We start from the raw sequence: 24,401 nt of genomic DNA, 5'->3' as shown, positions 1-24,401 counted from the left end.
TAGCAAGAGACGGGGACCAATGTGGCATGCCCCATTACTTCAAAATGCATTATAGGCCTAGGGCCATCTCATACAAACCCCCAATTCAACTTAATCAAGCAAGAAAACAAACCAAAATTGCCCCACATATTTGAGCACATTCCCACAATTTAGAGCACCAAAAGGAGATCAAAATACACCAATGAAAAGCTAGAAAGCTTAGGGATGGAATACTTACTTGTTGGTGATGAACAAAAGCGCGAAACGGAATCAAAAAATGCGAAAAATGATGACCCTAGGACTGCAAACTCGTAAATCCCGTGGGTATGGCTTTTGAAAGGGGGGAAAAGAAGTTTTTGAATGCAAAAACGTCCCCCCTTTCGTCACTTTTATTTTTGGTGCAGAGGTGGCTCGCCCAGGCGAGCCCAGCTCGCCCAGGCGAGCTAACCTGCACTTTTTTTTTTTTTTTTTTTTTTTTTTTTTGAGGGGAACATTAACCATGTCCCCTCCCTTCTCATGGATTAGCATCTTGCCTAACTTGAACTTACTTAGGTTAGAATTAGGCGTTGATTACTTATTTTATTATTACTCTTTTCCCCTTTTTTAAAACAAACAAATAGTAAAAGAAAGCTGCAAAATACAAAGGATACGGGGCTGCCTTGCAGCGACATTCCCTGCTTGTTTCGCACGGAGAAGGGTGACGATCGGTCGGTCGTGACCCAATCCCTGCTTGCGTTCATCCTTAAGTATCTGCAAGTAATAAACAACCAGATATGGCCAATCTTGGCCGCATCATTACCCTACCTTGATTGGTTTCTGCCGTTCATGTTTTGTCTTCACTCCAGAAGGTAGCCCAAGGTGATCCTGCCCCTGTTTTACCACAACAATATACATGCGTATGCGTATGCGTATGCATGAATGTTTTTAAACGCAGAAAATTTAGGGAAAGTTGGTTCAGGTCCAATTCTAATTAAGCGCTTGGGGGATCCCATGAACTGAGCGGGAGGGCTCAGGCGATCACAAATTAACGCAAGGTGTGAAACTAACGTGAGGACTAAAAGCCTCAAATCCGTGTTCATTTCTTTGAAAGATCGTAACAAGGGATACAACGGACCGGAAATCCCTGGGGGGAAATCTAGAAAACACATAAAGATAGAGAACATGCAGCGACATCCTTAATTGCCCCAGCTTCTAAGCATAATATTGTTTGACGACATCAGAGTTCACGGGTGAAGGTAGCTCTTCGCCATCCATGTTGGTAAGCACCAGGGCTCCTCCGGAAAAAGCCCTCTTCACAACAAAAGGCCCTTCGTAGTTCGGGGCCCATTTCCCTCGATGGTCCTTGACAGCATGGGACATTTTCTTTAGCACAAGGTCTCCCTCATGGAACTTGCGTAAGCGTACTTTCTTGTCGAATGCACTCTTCATTCTTTGCTGGTATAAGCGCCCATGACTCATGGCCGTTAAGCGCTTACCCTCAATGAGGTTGAGCTGATCGTAGCGTGTTTGAGCCCATTCTGATTCCTTTAATCCGGATTCTGCCAAGATCCTTAATGACGGGACTTCTACCTCAAATGGTAACACCGCCTCCATCCCATATACCAATGAGAACGGCGTTGCCCCAGTTGACGTTCGTACTGAAGTCCGGTAACCGTGTAACGCGAATGGGAGCATTTCGTGCCAATCCTTGTATGACACGATCATCTTTTGGATAATCTTTTTGATATTCTTATTGGCTGCTTCCACGGCTCCATTCATCTTTGGCCGGTAGGGTGTGGAATTGTGATGCTGGATTTTAAACTCCTTGCGCATTTCCCCCATCATCTTGTTATTCAGGTTGGTGCCGTTGTCCGTGATAATCTTCCTTGGCAAACCATATCGGCAGATAATCTCCTTCTTAATGAACCTGACCACCACATTCCTCGTGACATTGGTATATGAAGCCGCCTCGACCCACTTGGTGAAATAATCTATTGCTACAAGGATGAAGCGATGACCATTCGAGGCCTTGGGCTCAATGGCCCCAATGACATCTATTCCCCACATGGAGAAAGGCCAAGGGGCGGACATGACATTCAGAGGATGCGGTGGGGCATTGACATTATCCGCGAATGCTTGACATTTGTGGCACTTCCTCACATGGACACAACAATCACTTTCCATGGTAAGCCAGTAATAACCTGCTCGTAAGATCTTCCTGGCCATAGCATGCCCGTTGGCGTGCGTTCCAAACGAGCCCTCATGGACTTCCTCGATCATGTGATTTGCCTCCTTGGCATCCACACATCGCAGGAGTGTCATGTCGTGATTTCTCTTATACAGTGTGCCTCCGCTCATGAAGAAACTGGCTGCCAACCTCCTCAATGTCCTTTTATCGTTGTCGGCAATCTCTGGCGGGTATTCTTTGCTTTCGACATATCGCTTGATGTCGTAATACCAGGGCTTTCCGTCCCGTTCCTCTTCCACTTGGCAACAATGTGCGGGTTTGCCACGACACTGAAATTCAATGTAGGGTAGGTCCCCGTGCGGTGTTAGCTGGAACATAGATGCCAATGTAGCAAGTGCATCCGCCATTTGATTTTCCTCGCGGGGAATATGATGGAAGGAGATCTCATCGAAAGTCTCAGCCAACTCCTTGATGTAGGCTTTGTAGGGTATCAGCTTGGGATCTCTAGTTTCCCATTCTCCTCTCAGCTGATGGATTACCAACGCTGAGTCGCCGTACACCTTGAGTAGTTTGACATCGGAGTCAATTGCTGCCTGGACGGCTAGGGCACATGCTTCATATTCGGCCATGTTGTTGGTGCAGTCGAATCCTAGCCTGGCTGTGAAAGGTACACATTGATTGTCCGGAGAGATCAACACTGCCCCAACGCCATGACCTAGAATGTTTGACGCTCCGTCAAACCATACAGTCCATTTGTCCCGATCTTCGTCCAACTTTTCCTCGAACAAGGCCATGATGTCCTCATCCGGGAATTCCGGATGCATGGGCTGGTAGTCGTTAAGAGGCTGTTGAGCCAAATAATCTGCCAAAGCGCTTCCTTTTATCGCCTTTTGGGTGACGTAGACTATATCAAACTCAGATAGCAAGACTTGCCACCGGGCGATTCGTCCTGTAAGAGCTGGCTTTTCAAAGATGTACTTAACCGGGTCCATTTTGGATATCAACCAGGTAGTATGACTCAGCATGTACTGCCTTAGGCGATGGGATGCCCATACTAAAGCACAACACGTTCTTTCGAGCAAGGAGTAATTCATCTCACAGGTCGTGAACTTCTTACTTAGGTAGTAAACAGCGCGCTCTTTCTTCCCGGATTCGTCATGTTGCCCCAGCATACACCCCATTGACTCGTCCAAGATTGTCATGTACAAAATGAGAGGCCTTCCAGGTACTGGTGGCATAAGCACGGGAGGATTCATTAGGCACTTTTTGATCCTTCCAAAAGCCTCTTGGCAATCCTCATTCCACCGATCAGTTTGGTTTTTGCGCAAGAGTTTAAACAACGGCTCACAAATGGCTGTGAGCTGCGATATGAATCTGGCAATATAATTCAAGCGCCCCAGGAAACCTCGGACTTGCCTCTCTGTACGGGGTTCTGACATCTCAAGGATAGCCTTCACTTTTTCGGGGTCTACCTCTATCCCTTTCTGGCTTACAACGAAACCAAGCAATTTCCCTGATTTGACCCCAAAGGTACACTTAGCGGGGTTCAACCTTAATTGATATTTCTTAAGTCTTTCGAACAACTTCCGCAGGTTGACAAGGTGTTCTTCCTCAGATTTAGATTTAGCAATTATGTCGTCCACGTAGACCTCGATCTCTTGATGCATCATATCGTGGAACAAAGCTACCATGGCCCGTTGATAAGTTGCCCCGGCATTCTTGAGTCCAAAGGACATCACCTTGTAACAGAACGTTCCCCACAGGGTGACGAAAGTAGTCTTCTCCATATCCTCGGGCGCCATCTTTATCTGATTGTAACCAGAGAAACCGTCCATGAAGGAAAATAGAGCGAAATTGGCCGTGTTATCTACGAGGATATCGATGTGTGGTAACGGAAAATTGTCCTTGGGACTGGCCCGATTCAGGTCCCGGTAATCTACACACATTCGTACTTTCCCACCTTTTTTAGGAACTGGTACGATGTTGGCAACCCATTCTGGATACCGAGCGACGGCCAGAAATCCAGCGTCAAATTGCTTCTTCACTTCCTCTTTTATCTTCAAGGATGTTTCGGGCTTCATCCTCCTCAATTTCTGTTTTACTGGGGAACACCCGGGATTTAGAGGTAATCGGTGCTGCACAATGTCAGAACTCAAACCGGGCATATCTTGGTATGACCAAGCAAAGATGTCTTGGTAGTCTTTTAGCAGGATTATTAATTCTTCACGGATAGGTGCGGTAATGCCTGTACCTATCTTTACTTCCCTCTTTCCACTGCCAATTCCTAAGTCTACTAGCTCTGTTTCTTCTTGATGAGGCCCCATTTCTTGGTCTTCATGGGCGACCATTCTTTCTAGTTCCGAAGGAAGTCCCACATCCTCATCTCCTTCATCTTCCGTTTGATTCATTTCTTGCTCGAAGTTGATAGACGGGTCCCAGGTATTAGTACCTTCGGGGGACTCGTCATCGAATCTGCCGTTTTAGAAAAAGAAGTAAACATGCAAATGAATGAGAATGGGTAGAGACTAGGAACAGATGAAGAAAGATCCTTGTATTATAAATTCAAAACAAAAGACACAAAGCCTTAACAAAAAGAAAACTCTAAAGCCTAGGCCCAACTATAGATGTAAAGCTTGGCCACGATATGGTCCATACACTTGACTGATACGTGTAAAGCTTTATTATGCCCTCTCCCCTCGGCGGGGATTTCTTCTTCGGCGAAGGCAAGATAGTTGTTGGCAGTGATATTGTTGACCAGCCCTCCGAAACCTTCTACCGAAATATCTTGGGCCACGTGAGCCTCGTTCAGCACTTTTACTAGCAGAGCCCGATGAGGCTCGGAGCTCATAAGTAACTCCAACAGCGAGACCCTAGCCGGGGTTTTGTTGAGCTGTTCGATAACCTTGAATTCGCTCTGCTGAATTATCCGAAGGAACTCGCTGGCTTCCTCTAGCGACACCTCCTTTCTACCATCCTTTTTCTCCGGGGGCCCCTTTGCTGGAACATCTTTATTCGAAGCGTGGGGTGCTTCGCCATCTTGTTCCTCCACCACTTTTCCTTTTCCCTTGACGTCGGCGGGTTGGACCGGTAGGTCCGGAGGCGCGAACACACGACCACTACGGGTCACACCGCTCAGCCCCGTGATATTTGTTACTTTAGCTGACAGCGAGCTGACGTTAGTGACTTCTTCTTCCTTCTTCCCTGGAGGTGTATATCTCCACGGGACCGCGTGACTATTTTGGTACGGGAAAGGAACAGGTTTGGCCATTAAGGGGTGCCCGGGCTTTTGCGAGGCTGCATTTTTAGTGAAGTATATCACCAAGGGTTTGGGCTTCGCAACACCGCTCCCCTCCGTAGATTGCATGCATATGTGCTGTTCTTCTTTTCCTTCAATGCCGACTTCCAGTCGACCTTGATCTATCATCCGCTGTAACAATTCCTCTACTTCCAAACACGTCTCCATGTCATGCATCTCGCCGGAATGTAGCAGACAGGAATCCTCCTTACACCCACTATGGGGAATTACACCTCCCTTTTGTAGGGCCTCAAAGATAAACCTCCTAGGGGTTGCCACATCTCTTAAAGGTTTGGACCTGTAGGGCCTATCGGATTCAACTGCATTAACTGCTCCCCCTCCATGATTGGCGAGCGGGTTGGTCCTTACATTGGGCCGATCCTCTTGGAAAGTCAGCCATCCGGCATCCATTAGATGTTGGACCTTGTATTTAAGGGCCAAGCATTTTTCGACGGAATGCCCCGGGGCACCCCCATGGTACTTGCAAGTTGCATTAGGGTCATACCACTTCGGGAAAGGGGGTTCGAGGACCCTTCCGGGAGTTACCACGGCCAAATGATTGGCGATGAGGGATGGTAGAAGATCTTCGTACGTCATCGGGAGCGGGGTGAATTCCGGCAATGGCCTCGGAGGGAAGTTCCTTGTCGTGTTGGAATTACCGGCCGGTCGAGCCGTGTTCGGAGTTGGAACTTGGGGAGCTTCCCTCTGGGTGGGTGCCTTAGGCTGCACGGGTGTTGAACTAGAGGCGTTCCCAGCATGAGCCGAGAAGCTTGGGTGATGTTGCGCGTACTGATGGGTACCATGAGGTGTTTGCTGGGGTTTGACCCATGCGGGTGTTGAAGAGATGGCATGGGCATCTCCTTCCTTCCTTTTTGCCCCTGTTGCCCCGATTCTTTTGGCGTTCACGTTTGTGGAGGAAACGTAATCAAACTTTCCTCTCTTCAATCCAACCTCGATTCTTTCCCCGGCAAACACCAGATCCGCAAAGCTGGACGGCATGTAACCCACTAGCTTCTCATAGTAGAACACTGGCAGAGTGTCTACCATCATGGTGATCATCTCTCTCTCAACCATGGGAGGAGCTACTTGTGCCGCCAAATCCCTCCATCGCTGCGCATATTCTTTAAAGGTTTCACCCTCTTTCTTAAACATATTCTGCAGTTGAGTACGGTCAGGAGCCATATCAGAATTGTACTGATACTGCCTTAGGAAGGCGGTAATCAGATCTTTCCAAGTACGGATACGGGAAGCTTCCAAATTAGTGTACCACACTACCGCAGCTCCGGCCAAGCTATCCTGAAAGAAGTGTATCAACAGCTTTTCATCTTTAGAATGAGCGCCCATCTTACGGCAGTACATCTTGAGATGGTTTTTGGGACAAGTCGTCCCTTTATACTTGTCGAAGTCCGGCACTTTGAATTTCGGGGGAATAACAACATCGGGTACTAAGCAAAGATCCGTCATGTCTGCAAACGGATAGTCCCCAAATCCTTCCACAGCCCTCAATCTTTCCTCAAGGAGATCGAGCTTCCTCCTTTCTTCAATTGCCGGGGGCGGCCCTTCCATAGACAAAACTATTGGCGATGCTGCGATGTTGGGTTGGGGCAACGTGCCTGGTGCCGGCCCTTCGGGGATCGGGGGATAAAACTCGACATCCCTCCGAGCATAATCTTGAGGGTCTTTATGGACTTCGTCGGGCTGCTGAGGAGGCTCTTTTTCATGGATGGGAGAAGCAATGTGGCCCGCATCTTCTTGCAAGATGGGTGGTGAATAGTTGGGCGGCAATCCATAAGGGTAAGCCGCTCGGTTGTATCCCAGGTGAGGGCTGCCATCGTGCCCCAGTGTGTCCCTTCCCCGTCCTACTATGTTTGAGGGAGGATGGTGCGTAGTTGCCAAGAGAGTCGGGTCTGCTTCGGCAGCCGAACTGACAGCGGCGGCAGTGGCCGCGTTCTTCTCCATGAGCTGTTTCATACCTAACATGGCCTCCATCATGGAGGCCATTTGTTCTTTCAGAGCCGACATGTCGGCTTTCATCTGTTCCTGCGTCTCCTCTTGATCACCCATCGTTCTAGATTTGGATCTGGTGCGATAGGGATCCCTTGCGGCGCGTTTAGTTATGGTGTTTTTCCCTAAAAAACCAAACGTGAGGAGTGGGTAAAGAAAGAAAATGCATGCTAGAGATGAGATGTAGGAGTGATTTGATTTGCACAAGCTTTTTGGAGTAGAAACATGGGACCAACTCATTTTATTTCAAAAAGGAAGTCATATCTAGTCAAGGTCTGAGAGACCATACAAGTTTCCTAACGATTTCTAATTATGTGGGCCATTAAGTCTATCATATGCTGACAATAGCCGAGAAGCCCATGAATCTCTTCGGGGGCGGAGTAGGTGTCTGCCATCGCCTTGGCCTTGGCTAACAATCGGGGAAGTTCTTGACTCCCGTTCAAGGTAAGGGCAAACCGATCCATCCACATGGTTGCCTCTTGGTGTAAAGAGTCGATCACCCTTCCTCTAGCCTCTTTTTCCGCGTATACTTGGGCATACTCATCCGCGATTCTATGCTCGTGGGCCGTGGCTAGACCTAACTCTTCTTGGTACTTGGCGATGATAGCTAGCATGTTGGTCTCCGTCTCGCATAAACGCTGAGACAAGCTTCTTTTGGACCTTGAACAGGCAACTAACTCCTCTTTCAAAACCATGCTATGTGCTCGCGACTGGTCCCTTTCCTCCCTTCGCAACTTGAGTTCATTATTGCTACCCCATAGGGCTCCGCGAAATTTGTTCCGGCCATACTCTTCCTTGCGAGCCCTCTTGGTCTCTCGTTCAAGGGCTCTTGCGGTAATTGCATTCTCTTCCCATAACCCGGCACACTCCTTCCGAACGTGTGTAGCAGCCAACTTGAACTTCTCCTTGGCGAGTTTTGCCTTTCCTAACTCGCTTTTGAGAGCTTGGACTTCCTCGTCCTCTTCCGGTGCTTCAAAATTCTCTTCGCTGACGACTTTTAACTTGGCGAGCCAATCTAAACCTCGTATGCGAACTTTCAGCCATTCGTGGTACCCACCAATGATGCCATTACGAATGCCTCTAAGCTCTTGATCTTTCCTTAACGGGGTTTCCCATGCCTTATGGATTCTTTGTATAGTCTTGGAATTTTGTGCGCCGAGATCCCTCACAAGGAAAGGAGACATGCTTTCTTCCGTCGGTGCTCCCCTCATGGGGTACCCTAGTTGTCTTATAGCGAGCATGGGATTGTAATTAATACAACCCCTCGTTCCTACCAGCGGAATGTTTGGGTATCTTCCACATGAGAAAAGGACTCCTTCTTTTCCTTCCTTCCATCGGGGGAACCAACTGATTGTTCTACTTCCTATCCCGGCCAAGAGCTGGTCCCAATCCATTCTCCTCTTTTCAGTACACGAGCGATGGCTCAGGAGCGGACATGGATGTCTTGTGTCTTGTTGGAACAAGTGTGAAACCAACCAAACACAGAGGGCGGGTAAGCAACAGATGATCCGTGCGCTACTCTTCTCGCACCTTCGGTCAAATGTGTCAAATAGATCTGCCAAGACAGCTACCACCGGACTTTCCTTGCTATGGTGGTAGGCAAGGAAAGCGTCGATTGCTGCTAGGCCTACCAAACCATCCACGTTTGGAAAGAGGACGACCCCAAAAATTAGCAAAGCTAACACATCCATAAACGGGACCCATTCTCCTTGATTGGCCATACCCCTCGCTTTGTCTTCTAGGTACTTCTGTGGTAGGCCCGCTATGCCGTTCTGAGTCTGTTTTATGCGGTCCAAACCTCTTGCGGAATCCTTGACCACAATTGCAATTCTGCTCAAGGAGGGGAGACATTAGGAGGAAAGATATGGTTTTCTTCCCCCGAGAGGACATCCTAGAATTTCTTCAAATTCTTCAATGGTTGGTACTAATTGGAAGTCTTCGAATGTGAAGCATCTCAAAGGCTGGTCGTAGTATTGGGTGAGTGATGCAATGGCTTCTATGGACACTTCTGCTATGGTCAACTCTAAGATCTTTCCGTAAGTCTTGCGGAAGGCTTGCATTTGGAGGGGTTCCATCAACCGCCCTAATTCCTTGATGCTGGTGGTATCTGGGCTTTTGACCTTGACTTGGTAGAACCTCTTGCCGGTTTGATTTGTTCCCATGCTTACTAAAGTGAGACAAAAGCTGGTGCAAATCAAAACTCCGATATCTCATGGGTGGGATGGATGAATGCATGAAGAAATGCATATGACACAGATGCAATTTACGAATACGGGGGTCCGGGGAATTTGTCCCCTTCTTAGATACGACGTCTAGGGGTAGCGAAATGCCCCAACGCACGTTTTTAAGAAGGCGACACGGACCCTCCGTTGGTTGGTTTACAGCAGGGATCAAGACAGAACCCATATGCAATGCCTATGCAAAAGACACAATGCGGGAATGTGCACAGTATGACAATATTTACCGAACATAAGCAAAAGGGTATATGATACTCATGCATGGCAGTGTGAAAAATGGCACGCAGCGTGTTTGCTTCGTGCCCCTATTTAAGGGACCTATAAGGGAGAGAACTAACAAGGCTTTTAGCAATAATTCCCAAGGTAGTTATATCTCTCTTGATGGTTTCTAGAGGTATCATCCCCTTTGAAGAACATATTGTAGCAGTAGGGACTACTAGCAACAATAGGTTTTCAAAGAGAAAAGCTCTAGATGAGGGTTCACTGTAATCAAGCAAGTCGGAGACCTAGCATGATCACAGATTCACCTCCACTCCTTATGCTCCCATGAACCCGGGTATAGGGCCCTTTTTCACTCACAGTGTGTGCAAATAGTGTTGGTGTTTGTGTGCATCAAATGAATAAATATTTACCTCATGCATACATTCTAAAACACACTAAAAGCAACAGGTAGTTTATAGACACAAGAACATAAGACAAATAAAGGGAAACCAACAAAGGAGAAAGTCATGATAAAACATTGCACAAGATTAAATGGCCTAACTCTCTAAAAATGGTCCCCAGTGGAGTCGCCAACTGTCGCAACCTACCCTTCGGTGGGAGGGCGACGCGAGACTCGCGGGATGCGTGTTCCACGAAAGGAATACGCGCGGAGTCGCCACCAACGTTTATTTGAGGAAAACGTCGGAAAAACCGGGAAAGACGTGATCTACGAACTTTTAAGTGAAAGGTTCGGGAGTTGTATTTAGCACGGGGAAGGTATTAGCACCCCACACGTCCGTCCCAAGGGACGGCAGCCTTTAATCGAATGTGCAAACATGACTTTGATTTTTATGTTCCCTTTTATGTTCTTATATCCTTTATACCCTTTTTATATTTTTCCTTTTTTGTGGTCGACAAGGGTGTTTCCCTTTGCTCCTACGTATTCCTCAATTGCGATGAGGAAATCAGACCTACGTAGTTCTTTCGGAACAAAGTGTTTTGTTTTTTGTCTTTTTTGCAAAATATGTTTTTATTGAACAAAAGGTCATTTAAGGTGTTGAACCATTAAACGGTCTTTTGATTTTGAAAGGGGAGAAACGTTAAGGCGTTGGACCATTAACGATCTCTTGGGGTGGTCGACAAAAGCGGGGCTTTTGCTCCTACGTATCCTTAATGAGGAACTCAGACCTACGTAGTTCTTTCTTATCAAGCGATTCTTTACTTAAGTGGTGATCATTTTAAGGCGTTGGACCTTAAAAATGATCCATTTTTCTTAGTGAGAAATTGAAACGACAAACTTCAAAAGCCTATTTTTATGGACGAGCTTGACTAGGCGAATTGATTTTAGCCTTTAGTTTCACTTTAGTTATTAATCAATTCGATTAAGAATGAGAAATCCCAAAGAGAAAACGTCCGATTGATTTTCCGCTTTATTTTACTAAAAGATGTCTTTTTGATTATTATATTATTTTTTACCTCTTTTTGATTTCCAACGTGGTTACGGCACGACCGAACGGTCGGAATTTATTTTAACCGAAGTTAATGGATAATACAATTCAAACGTTCGGTGGAAATTTATTTTATTTTTAAGTTAAGCGAGAAATGACTTAAGTAAAATGGCTTAAGCACGTCAACAGGGGGTATAAAAAGTAAACAAAACGAGAATAAAAATGCACGAAACACAATGTGGACCACTACGGGTACATAGAATGAATCGAAAAGCTTGGTTCGAGGTACTTACCCGTTGAAGATCGAAGAACGATGAAGAACGAATGAAGAACGTCGAAGAACGATTGAAAGCTTTGCGAGATTCCTCACGGAAAACGTTACGGAAACGTTTCGGAAGCGCCTCGGCTTAGATTTTCTTCACGGAAACAATTTTTCCAAGCAAATTCGAAAGAGAGAGAAGTGCCTAAAGGGCTGGACCCTTTCCTTCTTGCTTTCCTCCCCTATTTATAGCAAAATAGGGGAGGTGGTTGCCGCCCAGCTCGCCCAGGCGAGCAGGGTTGCTTCCTCCAGAAGCAACCGCCTTCTGGAGGAATCTTCTGGAGGGCCCAAATGGGCCTGGGTGCTATTTGCACCCCCATTTTTACTAAGTACACCCCCCTCTGCTATTTTTTGGTGATTCTTTTTTCGTAAAGTTACGGAAACTTACGAATTTCGTAACGATACTTGTTTTCTTTCCGTAATGTTACGGAACCTTGCGGATTACATAATCATCCCCTTTTTGACTTACGGAATGTTACGGAACCTCACTTAATTATGCAACGATGCTTCCATTTGATTTCCGGTGTGTCACGGAAACTTACGGATTGTGCATCAATATTTTTTTGGTTTTTCGGCATGTCCTGGAATTTCACAAATTGCCTAATGATGGGTGCCAAGCACCTCACGAGGACCAAAGAATGGTCGCACGTCATCGAGCAAAGGTCCCCGGACGAAATTAGGGTATGACAGGCACTTTTTCCTAGAGGATGCCCTTTGGCCTATGCAAAGCCCCTGGTACCTTCCAGCGATGTATCCTTAGCATTTTCAGTGATTTTTAAGAGAGTTGCATAAAGGTGTTTATGGATAATTTTACTATTTATGGATCTTCTTTTGATGCATGTTTGGATAGTCTGGATAGAGTTCTTAATAGATGCATGTTTAGGACATATCATTTTCAGTAGGGGCATAGAGGTAGACCCTGCAAAAATAGTTGTTATTTCACAATTGCCTTACCCCTCTTGCGTGCAAGAGGTTCATTCTTTTCTTGGTCATGTAGGGTTTTATAGGTGTTTTATCAAGGATTTTAGCAAAGTGGTCCTTCCACTATCCAATCTGCTACAAAAGGAGGTGGAGTTTGATTTTGATGATCGATGAAAAGAAGCTTTTGATTGCCTTACGTGTGTGGTGACTACCACCCCTATCATTCAGGCTCCTGATTGGACAACCCCATTTGAGCTAATGTGTGATGCATCCAATTATGCATTGGGGGTTGTCCTCGGTCAAGAGATCGATAAGTTGCCTCAGGTGATCTACTACGCTTCCAGAACTTTGGATACTGCCCAAGCAAATTACACTACCACAGAGAAGGAGCTATCAGTGATAGTTTTTGCTCTTGAGAAATTTCATTCATATTTACTTGGTACTCGTGTTATTGTTTATACTGACCATGCAGCTCTGAAGTACCTGTTGAAGAAGGATGAATCAAAGCCTAGATTGATCTGGTGGATGCTTTGGCTCCAAGAGTTTGATTTGGAGATCTGTGATCAGAGCGGTGCACAAAACCTCGTGGTTGACCATCTGAGTAGGATTGAGCGTGCGTCTGAGGACTCACCCATTCGGGATGATTTTCCGGATGACCATTTGTACATTCTGTATAGTATTTTTGATTCCTTCCCCACTCCTTGGTTTGCTAATATTGTGAATTATTTGGTTGCTTTTGTTTTTCCTCTCTTAGCATCTAAAGCTCAAATGATAAAATTAAGAGTGATGCTAAGCATTATATTTGGGATGACCCCTATTTGTGGAAGTTGTGCAGTGACCAGGTTATTAGGAGATGCATTCCAGACCATGAGATTGACTCGGTTATGCAATTCTGTCATTCTTCCGCACCAAGTGGTCATCTTGGCATATAGAGGACAGCTCGCAAGGTGCTTGACTGCGGTTTCTATTGGCCCACCATCTTCAAGGATACGTGGAGAATCTGTAGCACTTGTGAGCCTTGTCAGAGAGTAGGCGGCTCACTTTCATGGAGACAGCAAATGCCTCAACAACCCATGTTGTTCTGTGAGGTGTTTGATGTCTGGGGTATAGACTTTATGGGGCCTTTCCCTGTCTCTTTTGGTTTTATTTATATTCTCCTTGCTATTGATTATGTTTCAAAATGGGTGGAAGCCAAACCCACAAGAACTAACGATGCTAAGGTTGTTGTGGATATTGTTATATCTAATCTATTTTGCAGGTGTGGAGTCCCTAGAGCCATCGTTAGTGATCAAGGCACCCATTTTTGTAACAGATCCATGTATGCTTTACACAAAAAGTATGGGGTCGTGCACGAAATTTCCACACCTTACCACCCCTAAACTAATGGGCAGGCTGAGATTTCAAATAGGGAGATAAAAAGGATCTTGGAGAAGATTGTGCAGCCGAACATAATGGATTGGAGCACTAGGCTGGATGATGCTCTTTAAGTGCATAGGATTACCTATAAAGCACCCATAGGAATGTCCCCTTATCGAGTTGTCTTTGGCAAGGCATGTCATCTTCTTGTAGAGATAGAGCACAAAGCCTATTGGGCTGTAAAGACCTGCAACTTCTCTATTAATTAGGCTGGAGAGGAAAGGAAGTTGCAACCAAGTGAGCTAGATGAGATCCGTTTGGAAGCCTATGAGAATTCCAAATTCTACAAGGAGAAGACCAAGAAATTCCATGACAGCTTGATAGCTAAGAAGGACTTCGTGGTTGGATAGAAAGTTCTATTGTATAACTCTAGGCTCGGACTCATGAGTGGTAAGTTGAGGTCAAAGTGGATTGGTCCTTTTGTGGTGACTAATGTTTTTCCTTATGGTACAGTTGAGATCAAAAGTGAATCCACAGATAAGAGCTTCAAGGTTAATGGACACCAGCTGAAACCATTCCTCACAAATCCCTCCTTATTGGATGTAGTGGTGGAGGAGACTTCCTTACTTCACCCTACTTCTCTTCCGCCATGACTTAGGGAGTTTTCTTTTTCTATCTCCTTCTTTACTTTTATTGCACTTGTCCAAATTTATTGATTGTTTTGATTTCTCTTGATCTTATGATTGTGCTACATTGAGGACAATGTGTTGTTTAAGTGTGGGGGGGGGGGGAGATTGATCTTTAATTTTGTTGGGTTTTCTAGTTTAATTTTGTTAGGTTTTCTAGGTTAATTTTGTTATTTTGGTTTTATAATTTTTTTATTTTGGTTTTATGTTTTGTGTACCACATTGCATGTTTCTCTTTGAATTATAGGTTATGTACAATTAATGGGTAACTGTTTTTGAAATAGGAGTTTCTTGGCATTTTGTGAATTGAAATCCTTGTTTTTCTCTACATGTCAAGTTAGTTTTGAAAGTTCGAATTGAAAGTGATAGATTTACCCTTGGTGAGAATTTGAGCCATCATCATCTTTTTTATTCAGTGCGTTTTGCCCCATTGATTGCTTGCACAATAGCCTTGGCTTGACTCTTGTTGTTACTTCTTGCTTCACATGTATGTTGGGAGATGATTTAGGCATTTTGTTCTTATAAGCCTCTAGCCAAATGAGCCTACCGTGAATTAATTCTTTTGGTAGCCCCTTTGAGCCTATGTTCCCCTTTCTTTGTTTTGAAGCTCATTACAAGCCTTAAGTGAAAAACCATGATCTCACCCTACCCTTAAGGAATTTTGGAGCTTTGGAATTGTTTTGGGAATAAGTGTGGGGGGGTATGTTTCATTGGATGATATGTTTTTGTTGGCCATGCTTGATGATGTATTTTGGCCATGCTTGATGTATATACATATATTGCCTAATTGTTGCTTTATTTTTCAAATGTTTTCAAATGCTACTGTTCACATTAAAAAAAAGCAAAAAAAACAAAAACAAAAACAAAAAAAAAGGATGAAGTTGAACAAATGAGGTCTTGGTTTGAAGACTTGAATTGGTTTGAGGACTTGGTTGATTTTGTTTTGGGTTTACTTTTTATGCTTAATTTTTAATTTTGGTTTTGGGGTTTACTACTTTTTCTTACTTCCGACTTATTCCCCATTGCTCCTCTATTCCTTTGGGTTTTAGCTACTTATCCCATACTTTCCTCTACCTTATCCTTAGCCCCATTACAACCTTAAAAGACCTTTTGATCCTTATGTGCATGTGTTTATGGTGTGGTTGTCAATTTTAGAGTCTTGCCAAGTCTATGTGGTGTTTGTTTTCATGGGTGCTCTGAGAGTAAACAGTAGCCTAGACACTTGAGAGATAGAGTGCATATCTTATGAGGCTTTATCACTTTTCATTTTTGAGCTGATTGACTATCTTGCCATGTTTGATATGCTTGGATGATTTTCATGACTGTCTTGATTCTTTAACTCTCTACGTGTTCGATGTTGCCCATTCCTTTCATTCCTTGAGATTCATTAAGAAATATGTAATTGTTTTTGTGTTTGTTTGTTTCTCTTTAATGTCTCTGGATTTGTTCCTTGCTTTGCTTTTTAATTTTTCCCAGGAGTGCAAAAGGCTAAGTGTGGGGGAATTTGATGTGTCATTATTTTCTCCTATTTCTTAACCCTTTTTGTCACCATTTTAATTACTGATTAGCCTTAATTGTCAAATTAATTATGCAATTTTATCATTTGGGCCTACTTGACTAATTTTGTGTTTTTAATTTAATTTCAGGAGAATTATAAGCAATTGGGCTTGGACTTGAAGAGAGCAGACAATTTTATTTTATCAAATCTTATCTTATCCAGATTTTATTTCATCTAGATTTTATTTCATCCAATCTTATCTTATCTTGTCCATATTTTATTTTATTTCGTTTATGGGCTTCGACTTAAAATAGATTTGTAAGCTTTGGGACTGAGGACCTATATAACAACACCAAGGTTTTAGTTTAGGAGTTTTTTTTCGAAGAGGAGAATAATTCTAGGATTTGAGAATTCCAGTTTTTACTGTTCATGCGCACTGTTCACGTAGAATAAAATTTGTTTTCTGCAATTTCGTTTCTGCTTCAATCTACAATTTTGTTTTCTATTGATTAATGGAAGGCTAAGTCTCCAGCGTTGTTTTCTCTTGAGGATCAAGCACAACTCTCTTTGAGGTTTTGTTATTACTATTAAATTCTGATCAGTTTTTCCTCTTCACCAATTACTCTGTATTTGTTGCTATTAATCCATGAATGCTTAGTGCTTCATTAATTGTCTCTGCGCTTAATTTACGTTCATGCTTAATTATCAGTTTCGTTCACGATTAATTGGTGTATGTGTTGCTTAATGACATAATGACAACCTTATGTTAATTTTTGCTTAGTAATTTAATTTAAGGTTGGATTAAGTGGTTGAACTGATTAAGGATAAATTCTCGTAACCTAGGATAAGAGACTTGCTTGTGAATCAAGGGGAAACAACATGTTTTGATTTTTTTATTTTCTAATTCAAATTTTCTTGCTGTTTAATTTACAAAAAAAAACAAACAACCCCCCCCCCCCCCCCCCCCCCCGATTCGTTATTGTTTTCTTACTATCTATTATGAACGTTTGGTTAACCATTGTTCGTTGGGAGATGACCTAGGATCACTTCCAAGATATTGCATTTTTAATGTTTATTTGATTCGGGTACGGCCTCGATCACTTAGCTTCATAGACCTCAATTATGGCCGTAAGGAATTGATGGAAGCTTGCTTGTGGGGCTTCTATGGAGGCTGGATCTTTGAGCTTCAATGAGGTCCTTTAATGGTGATTTTCCACCATGGAAATGCAGCGGAAGACAAAGGAGAAGAGGTGAGAGGAGGCGCCATCCACTAGGGAAATAAGCCATGGAAGAAGGAGCTTCACCACCAAGATGAGCCTTGGATAAGAAGCTTGGAAGGATGCTTCAATGGAGGAAAAGAAAGAGGGAGAGAAAGAGGGAGGGGGAGCACGAAATTGAAGGAAGAAAAAGGGAGAGAAGTTGAACTTTGAGTTGTGTCTCACAAGACTCTCATTCATCAAAGTTACAACAAGTGTTACACATGCTTCTATTTATAGACTAGGTAGCTTCCTTGAGAAGCTTTCTTGAGAAAACTTCCTTGAGAAGCTTCTTTGAGAAAACTTCCTTGAGAAGCTAGAGCTTAGCTACACACACCCCTCTCATAACTAAGCTCACCTCCTTGAGAAGCTACCTTAAGAAGATTCCTAAAGAAGCTAGAGCTTAGCTACACATACCTCTCTAATAGCTAAGCTCACCTCCTTGAGATGAGAAGCTAGAACTTAGCTACACACCCCCTATAATAGCTAAGCTCACCCCCATGACAAAAAATATGAAAATACAAAAAAAAGTCCTTACTACAAAGACTACTCAAAATGCCCCGAAATACAAGGTTAAAACCCTATACTACTAGAATGACCAAAATACAAGGCCCAGACGAAGGAAAAACCTATTCTAATATTTACAAAGATAAGCGGGCTCATACTTAGCCCATGGGCTCGAAATCTACCCTAAGGCTCATGAGAACCCTAGGGCCTTCCCTTGGATCTCTAGCCCAATCTACTTGGAGTCTTCTACCCAATGCCCTTACGGAGTAGGATTGCATCAGGAATTGCGCTTGGCGACAATAGGTCACGCTTAGCCAAGGATAGGTTGTCGCTTAGCGATCAGGCTGAAGCTTAGCCGAATTTAGATCAAATTGAAGTTAGCTTAGCTCAACCTTGGCCAGCTTAGCGGACCAAATCAGCCACAGATGCAAGGGTTGAGTGCTAAGCGCTTGAGACTCGCGGCTTAGCGCATGAACAGAGATGCGCTTAGCGCGAGGCTTGTGCTTAGCGAAAGGACTATTTTTCAGAAAAAGTTTTCTAAAAGTTAATTTTCAATCCTTTTTTCAAGAAATTGAAACCCTTATGCTAAACATTCAAAGATAGGTTGATATACTCCTATGTACAGATCATACAGCAAGTTCCAAATGATTAAATGCATGAAAAACAAAGTTAACAGAAATTAAAATTGGGTTGCCTCCTAGGAAGCGCTTCTTTAACGCCATTAGCTTGACGCATAACTTAATACCTTCAAGGTGGCATGAAAGTCACAAAGAACACATCTTCCTTGAAGTTTCACATTTTAGCTAGAAATTCCATAAACTTCATATAATCTGGAAGGAAATTCCAAATCATTTCAAGAAAGGTGTTAGTTATTAAAGAAAGAATCGCACTTAAGGTTTCCTCATGCTCTCCTTGCCTTCCTTTCTTTTCAATCAGTTGATGAGGAAGGTTATTGCTTTGGAGAATATTTTCTTGTAGGTTTTCTACTATTGAGTACTTCTCCCATTGTTGTTATGCTTGTTCTTCATCTTTCTCCTCATCTTTTTCTCTTGACTCATGCTCTTTTATAGGGCTTTTCTCTTGAACTTCAGCCTCTACAGAGGATTTTTCTCGTCTGAACATAAATTGAGTTACTGCTTCTACCAGCTCACCAACCTAGATTTCTACACTTTGGAGTGCTTATTGAGTTGATTTAGTTGTTTCCATGAATTGCATCAACAGTTTATCTAGATTGGAACCTCTTTCTGCTTCATTTTGATAGTAAGGTTGTAATTCTTGTCCCCCTTGAAAGTTTTCTATTGAGTAGTTCTTACCAAAATGAATTTCATGATTTTTCATTGAATTTTGATTAGCTGTTGAGCTAGCATGGTATGCCATGAATTCTTCAAACACACTTTCAAGATTAGGAGTTTTTTCTTCTTCTTCATATTGATTGTAAGGACTTAACTCCTGTTCCCACCCTTGATCGTGTGTCGTCAAGATATTCATTTCACCCCTTAAAAAGCTCCAAATCTCATGGAACTAAATCATCTGCAGAAGATTTACTATGCATGCAAAGCACTGACAAGAGCAGCAGTCACCAAGTCAAGAGAAAAACAAACATAAACAAAAACAAATATTCTCAAGTAATAAAAGAATAAAGAATAGACACCTAAAGACGAACTAACTTCCAAATAAAAAGAAGTTCCCCGACAACGGTGCCAAAAACTTGTTCGGCTTCTGGCAAGTGTACCGGATCACACAAGTAGTATAAAACGGTAAGAACCGAGTATCGAACACTCGGGGAACTTGTGTTATTTGGTAAACTATTTCAGCAAATAGGTGTCTGGTGTGTGTAAATGTAAGTGTGAATATGAACAGGTGTATAGACAATCTATGCAAAAAGACAGAAAATCACGTGGGAGAAATGATGTGTAAAAACAAGTAAAGAACACGTTGGTCTTCCTAATAGGTGCCTCTTCGCTGCCAACAAGTATACCAGATCGCACAAGTAGTATAAAATGGTAGGAACCGAGAATCGAACTCTCGGGGAACTTGTGTTATCTGGCAAGCTATTTTGGTAAATAGGTGTCTGGTATGAAAAGATGATTGTGGTTATGAACAGGTATGTAAACTATCTATGCAAAAAGAAATAAAATCATGTAAGAGAAATGTTGTGTAAAAACAAGTAGAGAACGTGTTGGTCATCCTAATAGGTTCCTGATGCTACAATGGATGTTCTCTATCTAACAATGCTCATGTATTCCTATGTTGTCTCCTGGACTGCTAGACCCCGATTCCTCATGATAGCCTAGCCTAATCCTGATCAAGCCACGTCCGCAAATTCCTCTTGTAAGACTAAACTCAACCAGGACCGCATTAAGACACACATACACAACTAAGTTCTAGTACCCTGATTCCTCGTGACAGTACAACAACTTAGCCCCATACTATCAAGGACTTTAGAATCAGACTAGTTTCCACTATTGAATGACCCTAACAAAGCATGCATCTACGTGATCAAGGTAAAGGCATACTGGAATGAAAATCAGATAGCACAGAGAACACACAAAGCATCATTACATAGATAGAAATATATTTACATTAGGTACCTACAGGGAAGATCCAACAGAGGATTTAGCTTCCATAGTCCGGAAACCTCCTTTACAACACAGAGAAGAACAAGATGAAAGATTGCAAAAATACAAGTGGTGAGGATGTCTCCTTCACCTCTAGGATCTCACAATCACTCACAAACTCATCTCAAGCTCTCAGAATGGCATCCGCTTCGAGCTCTCGTCTCTGTAGATCTTCACATAGCAAAATCTCTTAGAACTCTCTGGAATTTGGACCTTTCTCTCTCTAGAACTTCCTACACATGCAAAAGCTTCAAGCCAAGGCCAGACTCTCATGCATGAAGAGGCTTCTCAAGAAAAAATGTCAAACTCCCTCAAAAAATCTAATTTCAAGCTTTAAATAGGTGGGTTGGTCGGTGCTCACGCACTTAGCGCAAATTTGAATCACTTAGCGCGCATAAGTGGATTTTGGCTTAGCGCGCTTTTGTCGCTTATTGAATGAGCTGAAGCGGTGCGCTTGATGACCAGGAGCGGTGCGCTAAGCAAACTTGACAGCTCATCTTCTTTTGGATTCTTCCTCGTGCCTAGCCACTGAGTGTCGTGCTTAGAGAATGCTCGCTAAGCCAGAAGATTGGCTTAGCAAGAAGGTGAAACCAACACTTTTGCCAATTTGCCTAATTAACCTGAAATTGAGAGAAATTGATTATTAAACACACAAAACAAAAGTATAAATTATCTATTACCTATATTTAAGAAAAAGTACTTATAATATTACAAAACGACTATAAATTGGAGAAGTTTGATACAATATACATAAGTTTTATACACAAAAGTTAGTCGTATTCATCATCTAACAACTCCCCAAATTTACAGTTTTGCTTGTCCTCAAGCAAAAGAGAACAGCTCCCTTGTCCTCAAGTGGTAAAACATGCAGTGTTATATACAAAGGTGTATGCATCAAAATTTATTGATTGCATGATGAGAAAGATGAAGCAATGTGTACCTATCACTTGTTTTCACAGAATATGTAGCTAGACAAAAAAGACAACCAAATGTGAACTATACAGTTAGATGAAGATAATCATAAGACAGATATCAAGGAAAGTAGCTCAAACCACAGTCTCACGGCTACTGTTTCACTCAAGCACAAGTGTTTAAGCTATTCATTGATAACAACTAATAGGAGGTCCAATCTTTGCATTTCATCTCATGCCATCAAGTCAAAAATGTATAAATAGAATCAAAAGGACTTTGTCAGGCTTGTAGTGAGGTTTGGCTACAAAAATTCATTGGTTTTTCTAGGATTCAAAGGTTTAGATTCAAAGAGAGCACAAGTCCTAGGCTTATCCCAATGATCTTTTCTTGTATCATACAAGTAGCCTTCTCACTATTTTTCTTCTCTTAAGTCGCTTTTGACCTTATTGAAACAACACACTTATTCTTTTCTTCTTCCCTTCCTTTTTTTTAACATACAACTTATTTGTTGTGTGTGCCACTGGTGCTTGAGAAGTGGTATCTGCCACTGGTGCTGGAGGCTCTAGAGTGACTTCAAGAGACTTTTCAGAGGTGGCTGCAGCTTCCTGAGTTACAACTACCCTCCTCTTCCTGATCAAGGGATCAGGAGTGGAAGACTCTGATGACTCATCCTCCAGCTGATGGGGTACCTGAGCGGCGGGATCTTCGTCTTCCCTGTGAAGAGGAGGTTGAGTCCATGGCGAGGCTACCCATTCATTAAATTGCTCAACCATCGAGATGGAGTTTGGAGGCTCTACTAGATGTAGGCTTTGCAGTAAAATAATCTACCCCTGATGTATGCTCCGAAGCATGGCCTCGAAACGTTGAAAATTTGAAGGAGGTAGGGTAGAAGGAGCTGATGTCATATGTGCTGGAGGAGGAGCTGCTGATGTAGAAGGAACCTCAGCTGGCCCTGCCCTTGGTCTTCTGGCCCCCCTAATAATAACTGTTGGATCATCTGGGATCCAACAGTTTTTCCTTATGTAGGCCAAATTAATGACCGGGCTCAAACGTTCAAAGACCAAGCTGTCGGAAGCGACTCCTCTAGACCTACATAAAGTTGTGATAAGAGCAGGGAACCTGAGTCTAGAGGAGTTAGATTGAGCCATAGATGTGATCTGTCCAGAGATGAGAGCCTCGTCATTCATGTCCAGCTGAGTAACTAGGCCAAAGATTAACCTAGCTCTATCCACAGTCAAATCCGAGGTGTGGGAAGTCGGAGCCAGGTTGGAGTATGAGAGAACACTCCAGACATGAGCAAGAGTGGTTAGATCTTTTCTGAGGATATTCCCAGGGTGACCTTCAGCATTTAAAACAAAACCTCAGCCGGGTATGCACAAAGCAGCCTCAATTTCCCTGATGTCAGTAGGCATCCTGCAGTATCTTGAGTAAGCGGGTAAAGATTCACCCTCAGCAAGCACCACATGTGTTTCTAAAAAGACATTGAGGCTGTCTACATCAATCCTTATCAAGTGGCCCCGTATTCTGACTTGTTTTGGTGAAGGTCCCTCAGGACTATAGAGGTTGGCGTATAACTTCTTTACCAATGTTACTGTCAGCTAAATTGGTGAGGCGCTTATGGAAGTTATGCCTCCCCAATTCAGCCTTAAATTCATCCAGCTCTGTATGATATATTTCCACTTTACTCTCAGCTAATATATGTCTTCCCAGGACATTATCAGTGTATCTGGTCCAAGCCTCAAAAGAGTGGAATCTTCTTGTATCATATTGAGTGATGGGCCTTGAACTGACACTCTTTCTTTTCCTGAAAGACATCTGTAGATAGAGGAACCAAACAATTAATCAGGACACAATTATTCAAATTAAAAAAAAAAAAACTGGAAAAGACACTGGCCGCTTAGAAAGACATGATCCTCTTAGCTGGCCTTTGTAAAAAAAACACCATCGCTTAGCGACATGTGGAGCCGCTTAGCAAAAGTTGCAGAATTTTTAGATTCTGCAGAATTGGCTTAGCGGAAAAGCGCCCGCTAAGCTGAACATGTGCCACAAGGATTTGTGCTAAGTTTCTTGAAGGTTGTGCTTAGCGGCACCAACTCTTCAAAAATTTCACTAAGGGTTAGGTGCTTAGCGAGTGAAGCTCGCTTAGCTCAGCAGATGTCGTAACCAATTGTGCTTGGCTCAGAAATGCTCGGCTTAGAGCGCGGTTATCACCAAAAAAATTGGTTAAGTTACCTGGGCTTAGCGATTCAGCCTCGCTTAGCCACAAGTAGTTCAGCAAGAGGATGAGTGTTCATCCTCAAAGGATGAACTTGCTTAGCGCGGTAAGCGCGCTTAGCGAGTTCTTCAGATAACGCTTACATACAATGAGTATTGATGAACTCGCTTAGCGCAACATGCTCGTTTAGAGAGTTCATTGCATTTTCCAGAAAACCTAGAAAACACAGCTTGTTTTCTCGCACTTTTCAAGCCTCTAAAAGGCATATCAAACATGCAATGTGTGCGCCATACTCAATTCAGTATACAAGCTTACATAGTCCTAATCTTAAACTAATTCTAACAAAACATAAAAACCCTAAAAATTTAAAGCTACAGTTAAAGTCTTCTACCCTAGAGTTAAGACATGAAAAAGAGAAAAAAGAATCAAGGAACTTACTTGGATGGTGTATGATTGATGCTTCAAAGTCGAAAATGCACAAAGAAAGTATAGATGCAAAATGTGCAAATTTTTGGAGAGAGAGAATCCAGAGACGAGGTTTATGTAATCTAGAAAATGTGAATGTAATTACTATTACACTCACTTAAGCAGTTTTTGATACTTTCTCTTAGCAGACTGTTGCGCTAAGCAAGCAAGAGAGACATTTGGTTTCTCAACCAGGCTCGCTTAGCGAACACGTGCGCTTAGCCGATGTTTCAAATTCAAAATCATTTTTTTTAACTGAAACTCGGCTTAGCGCTAGGGTACGTCCGCTTAGCAATACCTGCAGATTAGAAAAGCTG

The sequence above is a fragment of the Glycine max genome, chromosome 3 (genome assembly GCF_000004515.6).
Source record: "Glycine max cultivar Williams 82 chromosome 3, Glycine_max_v4.0, whole genome shotgun sequence".
NCBI classification, from domain to species: domain Eukaryota; kingdom Viridiplantae; phylum Streptophyta; class Magnoliopsida; order Fabales; family Fabaceae; genus Glycine; species Glycine max.
Note: the sequence above shows the minus strand (reverse complement) of the source record.